Source organism: Macrosteles quadrilineatus, unplaced genomic scaffold (genome assembly GCF_028750875.1).
Source record: "Macrosteles quadrilineatus isolate MER2022 unplaced genomic scaffold, UCM_ALF_1.0 Scaffold_1__1_contigs__length_201487025, whole genome shotgun sequence".
In the NCBI taxonomy this organism is placed as follows: domain Eukaryota; kingdom Metazoa; phylum Arthropoda; class Insecta; order Hemiptera; family Cicadellidae; genus Macrosteles; species Macrosteles quadrilineatus.
In genome coordinates this window covers 50,853,133-50,870,594 of record NW_026542594.1, presented here as the reverse complement: position 1 = coordinate 50,870,594, position 17,462 = coordinate 50,853,133, and the positions used below count along the sequence as shown (strand labels likewise).

The 17,462-nt window shown below is 34.6% G+C and overlaps 1 protein-coding gene across 1 annotated transcript in view; it reads left to right on the top strand.

Annotated features, from left to right (window-relative positions):
* LOC128983014 (U4/U6 small nuclear ribonucleoprotein Prp4-like) overlaps positions 1-17,462 on the top strand; it is a 125,708-nt gene that overhangs the window by 86,035 nt on the left and 22,211 nt on the right. The window lies entirely within an intron of this gene.

Genomic DNA, 17,462 nt, shown 5'->3' with positions numbered 1-17,462 from the left:
TTTGTTTTTGCATTAAGGGGTCAAATGTAAAAATAAATTTTAAAAAAAGGAAGCTTAGCAATGTGTAGACCAGCTGTTACTCAATTGCTAAGGTGTTTAAAATAAACAGCTGATTCTATTCATCATATGTCTTTATGTAATCTTTGTTATTTGTTTTTCTCTATTATTGTTTCGAGTAACTTTGACACATGAATGACCAAAAATTATTGACTTTAATGGGGGATTAGAGGTAGAAAACAAGTTTTTTCGAAAAATGCTATAGACAGAAGTTATGTATTTTTCAACGTAGAATCCGATTCTGTAATCAAAATTGGTAGTTTACATTTAAAAAAGTCAACTTCCGGTATGAAAAAGCCACTTCCGGTGTGATTTTGGATTTGAAATTATCACCATTTGGTAGACCATGCCCAGTTTAGCTAGTTCTGTATTATTTTTTGTTTGTAAGAAAAGGTTTCCATCGTTTTGAAAGGGGTGTACGGGTGGTTTTGGACACCCGGTATATATGTGTGTGTCCGTCAGCACGATAACTCGAGCAAAAATGATCCGATTTTGATGAAATTTGGTATAAACGTGTAAACCTACATTTATTCTAACGAGATAGCGATCCAGCATGATCGGACTATTGGAACGGGGACTTACGGGGGGTTTTATGGGGTAAAAATAGGTTTTTCCCATGTTTTACCCAAAAAACATAAAATTTTGCAATTTCTTTCCAAACCATTTTGTAGAGCTTAAAAAAACAAATAATTTAGTATTATTGAAGCGTTATAATGCGCCTAATAATTACGGAGAAAATCCAAAAAAATTGTAAATTTAAAATTCCCATGTTATTCTTATGGAGAATAAGTAAACTGTTGTAGTTTACTTGTTTGTGAACATATTTTGATCAAATTTGGAAAATGTTTTTATTTCTGACTAACTATTCACATTTTACAAAAAAAAAACAGTTTTACCCTCCCTGATGCAGCAAACCTAAGTACTTGTTAAACTAATTCTATTTAAATCAAGAATAAATGTTATATTTTTAAGTAGACATTTCAGTGTAAATCCAATCAGTCAAATGGAAATTTGCTTAGTCTGTAGGTTTGCTGCGGCGGGGGTATTATTAAGAGTCACTCTGTGTTCTGTCAATCTTTCAATCACAAGCTTTACTCTAGTATCGTGTTCCTCTTCTGTATTCCCTACAACCAATATGTCGTCAGTCTGGTTAATCACTCCTGGAATGTCTGCTAATATCTGACTTATCCTCTTTTGGAATACCTCTGGGCCAGAACAAATTCCAAATGGTAGCCTTTTGAAATAATACCTTCCAAATGGAGTAATGAAAGTTGTTAACTTGTATGAACTTTCATCAAGAGGTATTTGCCAAAATCCATTAGCTGCGTCCAGTTTACTGAAATATTTACCTCCTCCAATCTTAGCCAAGGATTCTTCTACTGATGGTAGTTGTAAATGTTCTCTTTGCACGTAAGTATTCAGTTTTGTGTAATCTACACATAGCCTTATTCTACCATCTACACGAGGCGCTACTACAATGGGTGAACACCATTCTGTTGGTTCTGATATGGCTTCAATTACACCTTCTTTTATCATTTTATCTAGCTCTTCTCTTACTGGTTTGTATAGAGATACAGCCACTCTTCTGGGGGACATTACTGCATAAGGTTGAGCGTTTTCTTGTAGTTTAATCTTGTATGTTCTGTTTAGACTGCCCATCCCATTGAACACCTTTGGGCATAACTGTTTGTAATATTTCATTTCATTTCATTCATTATTTAGTATTAAGTTTTTTTTTATGTTAACTTCTATTCGTACACCTAATAATCACTCCTCAGAAAGACTGTCCTAATTTTCATTTTCCTAATTTATATAATTTCATTAATATGTTCAATTAATCATTAATAATATTCATTCCATAGCCTATATTTTTTTCTACAGCCCACAACCTAATTATTTATTAAATATGTAAGAGAATTGCAATACATCAAAATTTCTTATAATATCATTTCAAAATTAGTCTTTAAGGAATCAAAATTTAAGAAGCAGTGAAAGTGATCCCATGTGTTCAACAATGAGTGATGTGAACATGGAAATAGAGAGAGAAGGAAGCCATTGAGAAGTTGAAGTTGTTAGAAGAAGGAGTCAAAATTTTACTTAAATCAAATTCATTCATCAAGAAGACCAGTTTCAAGTTATATCACAGTAGCCTAAACCTCAAGAGGACTCAACTCAATCATTATCTTCAAAATTAAGTATAACCTTTTCTTTAAACTCTTTTAAATTTTGTACTAATTGGACTTACCTTTTGGACAACACCAAAATTAGATTTTCCATTGTTGAGATTGTGTAAGTTTAACATTTTAATTAGGCCTATTTGGACACTATTAAATTTATTAATTATTAGCATTCAAGCCAGCACGACACCCTACCCTGAGATATATCACATCTAAATTATTTGAACCTTCAAGTTATTATTCAAATTTACCTTTTATTTCAATTTAATTTCAACCCCATACACCATTGTCAATCCTTTCATTGTAACGTCAAGCCTTTTCTCATTGCATGTTAATTGTTCATTTGTTTAAATAAAACACCTTTTGTAATCCATACCTTTGTTAACTTTTTAACTTTAAACATTTATAGAGTAGGCCTAGCCTAAATGAATATTATAAGGTGAGTTTACATGTTCAACTTCATCTTTATCAATTACATTGACAATAAAGGTTATCAGACCTAAACTAAGTAGTGCATTTCGGCTTAGCAACGGAGAATTTTGTTTACCTAGCACGTACAAATCTTCTGATAGTACTCGGACATTATATTTAAGAAGAACCTTAGCTACTCCCAGATTATTGAGCCTATTTTTGCCTGGTCCATACAATACACGATCACAACCTTGTAATTGGAGACCGAGGGATCGAGCCTGATGTTCTCCAATGACTGATACATCGGCCCCTGTATCATTTTTAACCCTCCGAGTGTCATGCGTCGCTGCAGCGACTCACGAACACTGTTTACGGCGAAGGCTCTATGACTGACAAAATTGGATTGAACTGGATCGAGTTTGGTATCGTCCTTTTCATTATATTCTAAGCTTTCTCCAGAGGTCTGTCTCTAAGCGCTTTATGTTCTCCGAGCCGATCGTAATTGTAGCAGACAGCTGACGTGCATATTTGTAAACAGGTTAGTTAACCTCGGACCGATGACTGATGTGTTTTATTATGTTTATCATTGTTTTAGTGTTAATAATCAAAAGTAGTGATATACGTGGTGCATTATAAGAAGATTTAAGTGATTTTGAAGGGCTGGTCGATGATCCTGAAGAAGTAGGTAGTGATATTGATGTAAATTATCAGCCAGATTCCTAGCTATGGTTAGGCTATGCATTCTTAGCTAAACGCTATGTACTGAAATCTGTTTTTTGCCCATAACTTATTTATTTGCAAATCTACTTCCTTATATTATTATATATTTGTAATCCTCATAAAATTTAGAACAAAGTGGCTATTTTCAAATATTTATAGGCCTATAATTTATACAATTTCATTGAGCGCAAACTTATTTTTTTTTCAATTTTTCCAAAATAATTTTTATTTTTACCTTTTTTTGAAACAAATTTTCCTTAGGTTTTATGTATGATATTGAAGCCCATGATTTTCCAAACAAAATGGTATATAGAACAGTAGAATTAACATTGTTTTAAGCTTTTCAGATCCGTTTTAATAAAACCTTGCAAATGCGCCAAAAATAGGCGGACATTAAGGCCTAAACTATGGACACTCGGAGGGTTAAACCAAACTTTATGTTCATTTATTTCTATTTCAACTACAGGGCATTCTTTGCCATACTTCATTACCTGAATTTCACCCAAACAAAAATTTTAAGTGTCATTTCCGTTGTTGTCCTCAACTTCCCGTATTGTTTTCTGTCCTTGTTTTATACAACACTTAGCAAAATGTCCCTTCTCACCACATCTAAAACACTCAACTTTATGTGCTGGGCACTCCCTATACTTATGATATAGGTTACATTTGTTACATCTCAACTTGGATCTAAAAGAACCTACTTTACTGCTACAGGCTCCTACTACCTCATCTTGACTAATTGACTTGGAATGTCGCCTACTCGATCTCTTACTACATTTTGCTGTTTCAAAATAGACTCGGATTGCCGAACTTTGTTGATAGCCTTCCTTAAAGTTAGTGAATCGTCCATTTGCAGAGTCTCTGAAAGTTTTAGATTATTGACTCCAATTACAATCAAATCACGTCACAGGAAGAGTCCTTTAAATTTCCGAATTCACACGTTTCAGCTAATTTATAATGGTCTTTATAAAAGAATCTACTGTTTCATCGGCCCCTTGTCTTCTCTTAAGAAACTTGGCACGTACATATACAATGTTACATTTGACTTTTAAGAAATCACTGTAACTTTTAATAACTTATTCATACTGAAGATTATTCTCATCAAAAATACCAAAAGTACGGAAAAGATCCTCACCTTTGTCACCTAGAGTATACAAGAGCATACTAATTTGTTGACTGTCAGGCTTGAAGCAAAGCTCTGAAGCAATCCTGTACCTCTCAAACCTTTTCATCCAACGAGGCCATAAGGCAGGATTTTGAAAATCAAAAGCTTCTGGTGGAGAAATTTGAGTCTGCATACCTGAAACTGTAGTAACCCTCGAAGCTTCAGTTGAGGTTTTATCTCTTACACCGTTCTTTGAACAAACCTGATTCCTAGGCTTGGACTCATCTTCACTTGATTCAAGATCAAATTCCTTTTGTAGGTAATCTCCCTTCTTCAAATTTCTTTTAGATGTTCTTTTATTTCGGCTTCCCATATTTCTTTCAACCTGACACCATGTGAAGAAACTATCTAATTAATCAAAATGAACATTTTTGGAACAGTATTTTATCTAGTAATTTCAACAACTCGTCTCAAAACAAAAGGTAAATAATAACAATAAATAATCAGTTCATCTGGTCTTTTAAATATAAAACATAATTAATAACACCACACATTAGGTTTAACGAGTACCTAGGTTTGCTGCTACAAGGAAACTAATAAAGTGTGTGTTTTAAGTAAAATAATTATTGCTTAGTATTAAATGAATATATTTGCCAAGTTTGATCAAAAGATATCCATAAACAAGCAAACTACAACATTTTACAATATTCTCTATAAGAGTAACATGGGAATTTTAAATTTACCATTTTTTTAGTTTTCTCCGTAACCAATAACCGTAAAAAACACTTTGATATACTGAATTGTTTGTTTTTTTAAGCTCTTTAAGAAGGTTTAGAGAAAAATTGGTAAATTTTATGTTTTGAGGGTCAAAAGTGAGAAAAACCAATTTTTACCCCATAAAACCCTGTTCCCATGGTCTGATCATGCTGGATCGCGAACTCATTCAAGTTTATCCCGCCTTACACCTTCAAACCAAAATTCATAAAAATCGGATAAAAATTACTCAAGTTATCGTGTTCACGGACACACATAGGCCTATATATGTATATATATAAATATATATATATATACATATATAAAAATTTGAACGAATGATGTTTTTGGCCTCTGGTGACATCAAAATGAAAAAGTAAATCGGTCCCGGGCCTTAGTCTTACCATGAGACCTACGATAATAGCTACTTCCCTATAGGGAAATTTGCTAAAATGAAAAATCGGTGTCCTCCTTTTTTCCTCGTATAATAAGAAGCAAAAGAATGTTGTTTGCAATTATTCCTATCAAGCAAATTAATGTCGTCAACTTCTACAAGAGCCGGACACCATTTATTTAAAGTGAGCCCCCTGTACTGGCCAAGTACATAAGTAAGCCAAATATAAATCAAGATCGGTGCATGAAGTACAAAAATTCTTACCTTAATTTAGAATCAGAATCAAAATCTCTTTATGGTCATTTGTCAACATTAGAAGTACACAGTTACAATTGTAACAAGTAAATAATTACCTAGTAATCCAGTGAATAGAGGTATGTTTTTTACAAACGGTCCAAATTTTGTATATGTTGTCTAGGATGGTAAGTAGGAGATTAAAATGCAAAATGCCCAAGTTCCCCCCTCCGCGCCCGCCGTCATATTGGAAATATGGGGGGAAATCGGTGCTTTCTCGAGATTTTCACCCATATATCTCAGTCTTTATTTATTTATTTATTTTCCAACGGCTGATGCCAATACGTAGAAGATTTGGTCAGGAGTCAAAACATAAACGGCAATCTTGTTGCTTTTCCCTCTATGCAAGCAGGGTATTTGTCCGTTGAATATGGAAGGCCCAACTTAACAAGTATTTTCCTTTTTAGGTGACCAAGTCTTTTATGCCATAGGTCATCAGCTGTGGTGACATTACATTCATAGGTATTTACTACGGGTTTAAGCTTGAGTGAATATAGGCCTCCTTCACACATACTAGTCAATTTAATGTTTTTGGAGTTGATCGATAGCTTGTCCTTATCAATCACAATTTGGAAACCTTTCTCTGTTAATTTACTTATTACTAGTAGGTTATGTTTAAGATTTGGCACAATCAATGCTTCAATAGTTATTTTTATGTTCTGACCGAAAATATTTAAGGTACGGTACCTATTTTATTATTAGCCATAACTTGACCATTAGCCACATGAATGTTTATGTTGTTAGTTAAATTTTACCTTAGACATATACTGCTCCAGATCTTCTTTTACTAAATGACTACTTGCCCCCCGATTCTAGAATGAAAGTTTTATTTTCATTAGCAATATTTGATATGGCTTCATTTTTACCTGTCACAGCAATAGTCTGTTCATTAGTTAAGTTAGGCCTACATTATTTGCCCTTTCATTCGGTCTAAAGTTATAATAGGATCTTCTGAATAATCCTCTCACTGGCCTACGACTTCTCTGAAACCTTCCTCCACTAAAATTGTTAGGCCTTCCCCTACCAAAGGTTCCGCCTCGTTTGGGGCAGTGGGAAGCATAATGTGTCTTGTCACCGCAAGTGAAACAACCTGAGCTAGAAGTAGTAAAAGAAACTTCATTATCTGATTCTAAACTATTTACAACCAAATGTCTGCTACTCTTAAGCTTAGTTTCCTCGTCAAGTAATCTTGACTTGACAAAATCTAACTTGAGGTTAGGCTGAGTCTCTAAAGCTGTAACCACAGTTTCATATTCTTTAGGAAGCGATAACAGAAGGTGGCAGACACGATCACTTTCATTTAATTTTGTGTCAAACTCCTCCAATTCCCTTGTTAAGGTGTCAAATTTCAAGAAATTATCTTCAAGGTTATCTCTCTTATTACATTTTAAGGTGACTAATTTTCTCCACAAAGTCAGCTTGGAAAAAGAACTTGATCTTAAACACACATTTTGTAGCGGTTCTAACATACCTTTAGCACATTTTGCGTCTTTAATTAGATCCAAATGTTTTCCCGACACACCCTGAATAATCAGAGCCCTAGCCTTGGCATCGTTGACAAGAAATTCCATCTGTAGGCTGATCTTCACTCAAAACTAATAACAACTGTTCCTTTTTGAGGATGCACTGTAATGCTGCTCAAAGCCATCATTTGTTATCCACTTTATTCATCCTTATTAAAAACATTTGATGATTTCTACTTGGCCCATAACCTTTGTTGAGGCGGAGGGCATTATTAAACGACAACTTTAGTTTATTTAACAAATTAACCGAAAATAAGACAGACCACATTATATTTCTCTACACCATTAGTATAACATGAGACAGACATAACAATAACAAAAAAAGGTAGGCAGGACGAATTTGGTAGAGTATGATATTAAGCTTAAATCTGACCAAGTGGTTAGGGCCAGGCCTTATCAGTTCGCACCTCCCAAGTTAGATAAACTCAAAGAACACATACAGGATTTATTAGATAAGGGTATCATAAAACCTTCCGACTCTCCTTATAGTTCACCAGGTTTTTTAATTCCAAAAAAAGGATCAGACAAATTTTGTTTTGTGGTAAATTACAAAGCAATAAACATTTTAATGGAATTAGACTCAACACCGGTTCCTACAGTAGAAGCAGCTTTTCAATACCTAGGTAAGGCGAGATGGTTCTCACTCATTGATCTAAACAGCACTTATTTACAAATACCGCTCACAGAACGTAGTAAGAAATATACTAATTTTGTGGTTCCATTTGGATGTTACGAATATGAAGTAGTGCCATTTAGGATCGCGATTGGATCGCAGGTTTTGTCTAGGCTGTTAGATAAAATATTAGGAGATGTGAAATATCAATATGTTTTCAATTTTTTTGACGACATAGTTAATTCTGATGGATCACTTGATGACCACTTGGTGAAGTTAAAAAAGAAGTTTTTTCAAGGCTACAAAAAGCAAAATTAACAATAAATCCGGATAAGATGACAATAGCAAGCAATTAAATAGAATTTTTACAAATACAAATATATTTACTATGAAAATTACAACAGCTTGGCCTCACCAAGTTTAAAAAACTTGTCGGTGAGGTCCAATTGATACAATGTAAGGCTAACAAACAAATAGTTTACATTTTGTTTTCTTTTTTTGAACAAAGTTTTCTTAATATACTATATTTCTACGGCGGTTTGTGGCAGGCACTTAAGCTTAAAACAAAGTAGTTGGCAGCACACTAAAAAATCTAAAATAATGTAGTGACATAAATATTGCTTTATAATCTACGGAATTCTTTTTGGATTGCTCGTCATTTTAGGACACATTTTCTCAAATGGATAAAATAAAACCAATACTCCATTTGCCGCCGCCGAAAAATGTAAAGCAAGTTGCCAGATTAGTAGGGTTAATGGCGTATTACGCAAGATTCGTATCACATTTTGCAACATTGTGTGCACCCCTAAATAAGCTAAAGCATAAAAATGAACCATTTCAATGGGGACAAGAGCAAATCGACGCATTGAACGCCATTAAGGTAGCCTTAAAGTCACACCCAATTCTAAGATTGCCAGATTTTGACAAACAATTTATATTGCAAACGGATGGTTCGGGAACAGGCTTAGGAGTACAGTTAGGGCAAGAACACAATGGCATCATACACGTCCATTGAATAAGCACGGGAAAAACAAATCGACGCTTGAATTAGAATGTAGCGCAGTAGTTTTTGGTCTCCAAAAATTCCAGCAATATCTGGAACATCGCCCATTTAGATTGCAAACTGACAGCTCGTCGTTAAAATGGCTTTTAAATCATCCACGACAGGTTGGTAAAATAGCTAGGTGGATTACTTTTATTAATTCATTTCAATTCACGACGGAACACATTAAAGGAGAAAACAATCATATCCCAGATCTATTGTCTCGAATGTATGACAAAAGCGAACCAACGGAAGTGTTAATGATTAGGTCAAAGTTGAATCAAACGCAGAATAGAATCAAAACCAATGAGGTGCCAGCGCCCAGCAATCTTGCCCCAAATGGAGTAAATTTTCTTACAAAAATACCAGAGGTTTTTAAAGACATTGCTGAACACCAACGAGAAGACCCAAAGCTTTTAAAAATAATTAAAAATCCAAAACAAAATGAAGCATACACAGTAAACCAGAGCATTTTAATGCACCAATCTCCGAATGAAAGATCGCCTAGAATAGTTTTGCCAGTAAAACTCATCGACATGATTTTTAGGTACTATCACGTAGGACCAGCATCAGCTCACTTAGGAATTAGAAAAACGATTCATCAAATAAATAAGTATTTTTGGGCCCCCAATTTAAATAAGGTAATAACGACTGTACAATCGACAAAGAAAACCAAATCCTTACAAACCGGGTGACTGGGTTATGTACAGACTCCATCCTCAAAGTAAGGCCATAGATAACATAAATAAAAAGCTTATGCAGCTTTGGTCAAAGCCATGCATAATTGAATGTTTCACATCACCAGTAACGGTACGGCTCATAAACCCTTCAACGGGTAAATACGTTCAGACGGCACATGTTTCCCAGTTAAAGAGATTTTTTATGCCAACAATAAAATAAAGCATAATTACATTTTAAATTAATAAATACTGAGCCAAGCCAACATCCTTAGCTTAAGTTAGTTAGCAGTAAGATAGATATTATTCAATTTCCTTTTCCCCTTCTCACATGCCTTCAACACATGGACCAATACACCTCTGGTCAGCTGACCTCAAACTCAAGTCTAAGATACGTCTTCTCTGAGGGCATATCTATGAGCGAGAGTGAACGTGGCCAGTGGTGGCTTGATCCAAAACATATCACACTAAATATTTCCCCCCAGCATCTGCTTTATTCGGAGTGAGAATATATTTTATTCAATATTTTTTATTTTTAAACTAGTCAGATATAACCCAGGGAATTTAGAGTATAATTTTATTATATTATTTTTTATGTAATAAATAACACTTGGTTATATCGCTCACAAAGAAATAGCAGAGATAATCTTTTCTACGGATTGTGGCCACATAACATACACGGATCTATCTCATTACACTGTATATTATAACCTATCTATCTATTATGTCTATCTATTTAATATGCTAGTTACAAGTCAAGGAAAATTGTGAAATATAAAATAGTATTCAGGTGAAACAGGTAATAAGTATAATATAATCATAGGCTAAATAAACATTAAGTACAGTAGGAAGTGAGTGACAGAATATTGGTCAAGGCCAAACCTCAAGCGAGATCCTTATCTCGTCAGCAGGAAACGGCGCCGAGATAACGGACAGTTAGGATTCATTATATGGTCCGATTATAGTACAATTATTATGAGAGTGAAACATGACACTCTAATTTTATAAAAATAAAAAAATAAAAATAAAAATCATTTCTAAAGCTCGGTAAAGGATTTATATATTTAGTTATTTAATAGAGAGAAAGTAATAATAATGAATGTAATCCCACCCAACCCTCCTACCTTTCATTGATATTTTTTTTCTCAAACAAATCAATAGACTTGGGTACCGCGATAAAAATAGGAAGGTATTGCGTAGGGCTAAAAAGGTGCACGGTTAAATTACACCAAACAAGGAGTCAAACAGGCGCGGACACATGTCTTCCATTCACTTAAAAATATCATTTGAAAGAGTTATATGAATATAAAGTCTGATAATGTGTGACAACAAGTCAAAATGAAGATCTTTATCAAATAAGCAAACCAGTAGTCAAGTTAGTTTTATTTCATAGTAATTAGTAATAGTAGTTTCCATCCATATATCAATAGTTTCCTCACACCAAATTCACATTTAATGTTAGGTAGTTAAAGGGTAGTCCGCGAAATCTTATTTTCCGAACCACTAGGGCATATATCGGTAATAAAAATATAAAAAATAAATAAATAAAGAATAAAATAAATAAAAATGATAAAGGAAGAAATCCAACCAAGACAATGATTAATGATTAATCAAGAATAGAAGACAGACAGTAATAAAGACATTTGGGAATACAAGAACTGCATCTTCATCAAGTATCCCATTTATCAAGCTGTAGATCTTCGTCAGACAACTGAGTAGTCTCCACATCTTGCCAGAACCATCATCATCAACATAGATAATATGAATCATCGCACCATCTCCATCCCCAGGATCATCACCGCCACAGTGAGATAGTCCATATGCATCTCTACAGCTCAATAGTAGCAGCTTCAGTGAGAACGTCATACAAGAAATTTTTATGAAGTGCCGAATAGAGTAAGGACAATGCGACTGAATGGTATACAGTAGTACAAAACGTCATGGCAGACTAGAACTATCAAACTAGAACTCTCAGGCATGACAGAAGAACATCATATTTACTCAGCTACAGCAGTACCAAGAAATATTATATACAGGGTGTCCGGTCATAAGTGTTAAATAAAATTTGTCCTCAAACTACATGGTAATGGCGACCTAATGACGCACATTTGAGGTTCCCAGCCTCAACCGTTAGGTAATAACAAATAAATTAAGGTTTTCCAAAAATTATTGTAGTTGCCATGAAAAAGGTTATATTACTCTGTTAAAAATGCACTAATTGTTAATTTAAATGTCATTTTCAGAATTTTCACAAAATTTTAAATAGATATAACAGATAATCGTTGGGATACGAAAAAATATTCTATTTAAATTTCTTCGTCAAACAAATATTTTTAATATCGACGAAAATTTAAATAACATTCAGCAATTTATTTCTCGGTTACCGAGCTCCGCTGAGTCGAACAAATATTACTAAAAACTTCCTTATTTAAAGGGCTTTACAATGATGTATAACTACATTTATCTACTGTCAAATCTATGGTGAATTTTACGCACTATTGTGAAAAATCACGGTTAATCCAAAACAGATATTGTAAAAAATAATGAATTTTACTTACTATTTTATGAGCTGACCACTGATGGTGAGGGTTTGTGTAGTTTATGATTGATCAGACTACATTTTCATCATACTAAAGTTTTTTTGTTTAGACTTTGGAAAATTTGTTATAAAAAACACAATACATTAGTAAAAACACACAATACAAATCAAATCATTGACATACTTTGTCTGAAGCACAACTTTTATTAAGGTGGAATCACAGTTTGGGTGTAAAGTACCCTCAGTTTTCCCGCAATCAAGCCCTAGCTCGCTTGTCAATCGCGCCAACTGTGACCTCATACGTCAATTTTTCCCTTACTTTCCCAGCAGCCTCAAAAAATTCTCTCCCGTAACTCAACTTCAGAGTTTACAACAGTCGAGTAAACTAGACTTTTCATGTAACCCCAAACAAAAAAATCTAACGGGCTCAAGTTTGGAGATCGAGGAGGCTACGTCACACTTCCTCCACGCCCAATCCATGTCAGGAAGTTTTGGGATAGCCACAACCGAACTTCCGCGAGTTAATTGTAATCTTATCCGAAATATGCAAATATACGATAACCGTAACTTTATGACAAACACATTTTGTTACCATATGTTTCTTTTCTTAGCTTAATAGTTATAAAAAAAGCGTTGCATGCGAGAAAAAAATACAAATTATTCGTTGCCTGCACTTAAATGTATTATTCTTCACAATAGCTTTTCTTTGCCCTACCATGTTTTTTCACAAAAATGATTAAATTACATTAGGAAATTTGAAACTTGGTGAAAACTATTATACACCATTGTAAAGCCCTTTTACTAAGGAGGTTTTTAGTAATACTTGTTTAACTCAGCGGAACTTGGTAACCGAGAAATAAATTGCTAAATGTTAATTAAATTTTCGTCGGTATTAAACAAAATTGTATAAGGAAGAAATTTAAGTAGAATATTTTTCCGTACCCTAACGATTATCGATTAACGATTATAGGATTCAAAATTTTATGAGGATTCTGAAAATGACATTTAAATTAACAATTAGTGCATTTTTAACAGAGTAATATAACCTTTTTCATGGCAACTACAATAATTTTTGGAAAACCTTAATTTATTTGTTATTACCTAACGGTTGAGGTTGGGAACCTCAAATGTGCGTCATTAGGTCGCCATTACCATGTACTTTGAGGCAAAATTTTATTTAACACTTATGACCGGACACCCTGTATATACTGTATACAAAAATATAAAAAAATTAAAATAAAATAAATTAAATTAATTAGTTTAAATTAATATAAGTTAGGGCCATCAACAAGTTCATAAGTTATTTCTGCAAGTAGGGAACAAATAGTTTTTATGCTAAGTAACCAGACGCACATTATCAAGACACAGTCAATGTAGCATTAAGGAAGACATTAACACAACTCAAACATCCGAAAAGCACCAAAGCCCTCAGAAGTACAGTGGTGACCGTCGCTCTGGCCCGCCACTGGAATGCCCATGAGCACCACGGAGACACGCCGTGACGCGCCGCACTGGATAAAGCGAATTCAAACGGCACCACCACTGTCACCGAGTACCCAATGTCCGGCGTGACCACCAAGGGTGGCACCATCTAAAACCCTACCTTCCCACCTTACCAAAAAATATTTTTTTCAAGCCGGGGAGGTTGTGACGCTGGCGTCACAGCTGAGCCGCTATCAACTGGTGCAATCCGCTTTAGTCGCGTACACTGGAGGGAGTAGGGAAGGGGTAGAATAAGAAGGGCAGTAGTCAGTCGTCGCCTGGAACTACTGGAGAGATTACGTCGTCGAGGAATGGAAATGAGACCGATAAGTTATAGTGTTAAGTTTAATTATTAGATTTATATCAATCATGTTCTAATTCTTTTCAGTACGGGGGGGGGGGGGGGGAACAAAGGGTTAGGGATTCTATCATTAATTAAATATTTATAGTATGTAAAACCGAGTTAACCGTACCTTTCGGGCCCATAAGGCGCGAAGGGAGTTTTTTTAGCGTATTCTTATTATATTAGTATAATTGGTTGAATGCATTACTAAATTTAGATCATCAAAATGGCTGTGATATAGATGTGGCTTGGCTCAGTTATTTAGTTAAGTTAAATAAAATATTCTGACTTAGAATGGTAGCACGCACAGGAAATCTCTGACTTTAATTGAGCCTCAAATCGATCCTATGAGCCCAGTACCGCTACAGTACAGAACTCCAGCTATAATACTAAGATTACGTGTGATATAAAATTCCTTCTATTTTCCATGCTAGAAAAATGATCACAGTCAATTGAATATCATCTTAAGCTATGGATACCAAGATCACGGTGATCTGTCCGGCATGATGTCCGTTGGCGCTAATTTTCGTCCGCCGGATGTTCGATCAAGCTCGGCGTGAGGGTGGTTTGCAAGAAAGCGGACATAGTTTAATACTATAGTTTAACACAGGTCAATAATTTACTAACAAATATGTGATAGGGACCTCTTGTCAGGAATTTTCGATTTTGAGTTATATAAATATTTGAATTCCATATTAAATTCCGAATCGATTGGTGCAAGTCCCACGCATGTATGATTTTTTGTTTGTTTAAGTTATAGGACTTTGAAATTTTGTTATAGGAAAGGGTCATTTTGAGAAAAACTGTTTTGAAAATTTCAAATACGCATAAAAACAATGTTTTTCGTAATTAAGAAACGATTTTGGTATCAAAAGAAAGCTTATAATGCCCTCTTTGAAAGAAATGCAATTTTCTTCTTAACTCACGGTAGTTTTCATTGAGCGGAGCGAGCAAAGCTCTTTGGGATCAACTTCAATGCAACAAATAAAGAAACATCACTCATAACGGCTGAACGCATTTCAGCCAAACTTAACAAAATTACTTAGACTAATAGTGAGATGGTTTTCAAACAAACAAATTTCAATTAGATAATGATAATGCAATTTAAAACAAACATAAAATTTTCAATTTTTAACATTAGGCTTATGGGACTAAAGTAGCTATGACAGTTTTGTTTGTTGACAAGAAAAATGTAAACAAGAGAATCATAAGGTATTTCTGAACTTTCTAGACTTTTCTTTTAAACGTTTAAAACCATTCCTATGATCTTAATAAACAAGAAAATACCGTTAAAACATTTTTTAAGGCGCGGAATTCACTGCAAATTGCGAAAATATACGGAACTACTTTCTCAATGACTTATGACTCAATGACGCTTTGTTTTGATCTTGTCGATTTCAACGCTCGAAGGTCGATTCTTCCCAACAATTCAGGTGAGTCCACTGAAGCTGAGATTATCTTCTTCAGAAACATTAAATCGGAGACTCTACGCCTGACTGACAAGGGTTGAAGACGAAGGAGGTGGCTTAGCTCGTCCAAGGGTACATCTTCATAACGAAAGCCCAGCTGCAGTCCAACAATTCGAATGAATCGTCTTTGTATTCCCTCAAGAAGTTCTATGTGGCCCAGCTGATACGGTGACCACACTGGAGAACAGTACTCAAGGATAGGGCGGATAAGTTGAACGTAAAGAGTCCTTAGTGCTTCTGGCGAAAAACCGTCCTTAGACACTCTAATAATAAAACCAAGAACAGAGTTTGCTCTTCTACTAATGGCATCAAGGTGAGCATCGGGACTTAGTGACGATGTTAAAGTCACACCAAGGTCTTTAACAACAGATGATCTGGAAAGTGATTTTCCTCCAAGAGTATAACCATACATCATGGTATTTGCCCGTCGTGAGAAGGAGAGCACTGTGCATTTGGAGATGTTAAGCTCCATTTCATTCTTGAGGCACCACAGTAATACTTGGTCAAGGTCGGCTTGAAGCATATCACAATCATACTCCGACGAAATTTCCTTGTATATTTTAGCATCATCTGCAAAGAGTAATATTTTACAATTTGTGACTACTGAGACCAGGTCATTCACAAATATGGAAAACAGCACAGGATCCAATAACGAGCCCTGGGGGACTCCAGAAAGAACAGGAAACGCTGTGGATGTACATCCATTGTATCTGACAACCTGGTGACGATTACTGACATAGCTTCTGAACCAACTTAGCATGGCACCAGTAACACCCAAATTGCTGAGCTTAGCCAGTAGATGTTCATGACTCAATCTGTCAAAAGCCTTCGACATGTCCAGGTAAATGCTGTCTGATATCAAGAGTTTCTTTGAATATTATTAGTAACAACAATATTTGTACAGTAGAGAGTAAAAAATCCGAACCAATTGGGACCTTAGGTAGTTCATATTACCGATTTGTTTGGATTTTCAAACATAGCCTAGAAATGCCTAATAGACACATAATTAGGCCTACAGTATTAAAAATACAGTTCTAAAAAATCCGCGACAACTTACACCTGTGCCCGTTCTATTGTTGTACTGTGTTTGCTGGTAGAAACATTTTAATCCCTGCGGCAAAATTTGAGATCAAAGTATGAATTTTATTTTTTATTTGAAGCTTTTTTTGATACGGAGCCTGCTTGTATCATTTTTAAGCGATAAAAAATAGGCATAAAATCGCTTGGCGCGGCATTGCCGCTAGGAGCTCGGCCGACTCAGCATCAGTGTACGGGATATAGAAACCGAGTTTCTAGCATTTAATTATCATTATATTACATCAAATATGTCATTACATTACGAAGAATGGTAACTGAATTTACAGGCGTATGTTTATGCATTTTAATGTTTACCGGTAGTCTATAGTTAACAAAATTCTTTGAATCAAAGAATAAATGTTGGATTTCACAGTTATTTTGTTATTATTTTATTTCAGTGAGAATAATGAATACATTTGAGATATTGGCATTAAATATTATACACTCATTTTATTTAGCAACATAATATGTTTTCCAAACACGTTAAACACAGTATGACAAAGAAACATACTATAATATAAACAAAATATATATTCTTAAATGATGCAAAGTCTCTCAATAATAATTGGGCCTCACCGAAGCAAATGATGACATGCATATGTGATCAAATAATTATTGTGATATACTTTGCTCTGGTTAATGTTCAAATATAAATAAATCTAACTCTTTTATATCACCACTACATTTCTTATGAGATTTACTTTTGACACATAGTCTATAAAGTGTGAGCAAGTACGTAGATTAATTATATCTGCATATAAAACCTCCTTAAGTTCGTTACAATCA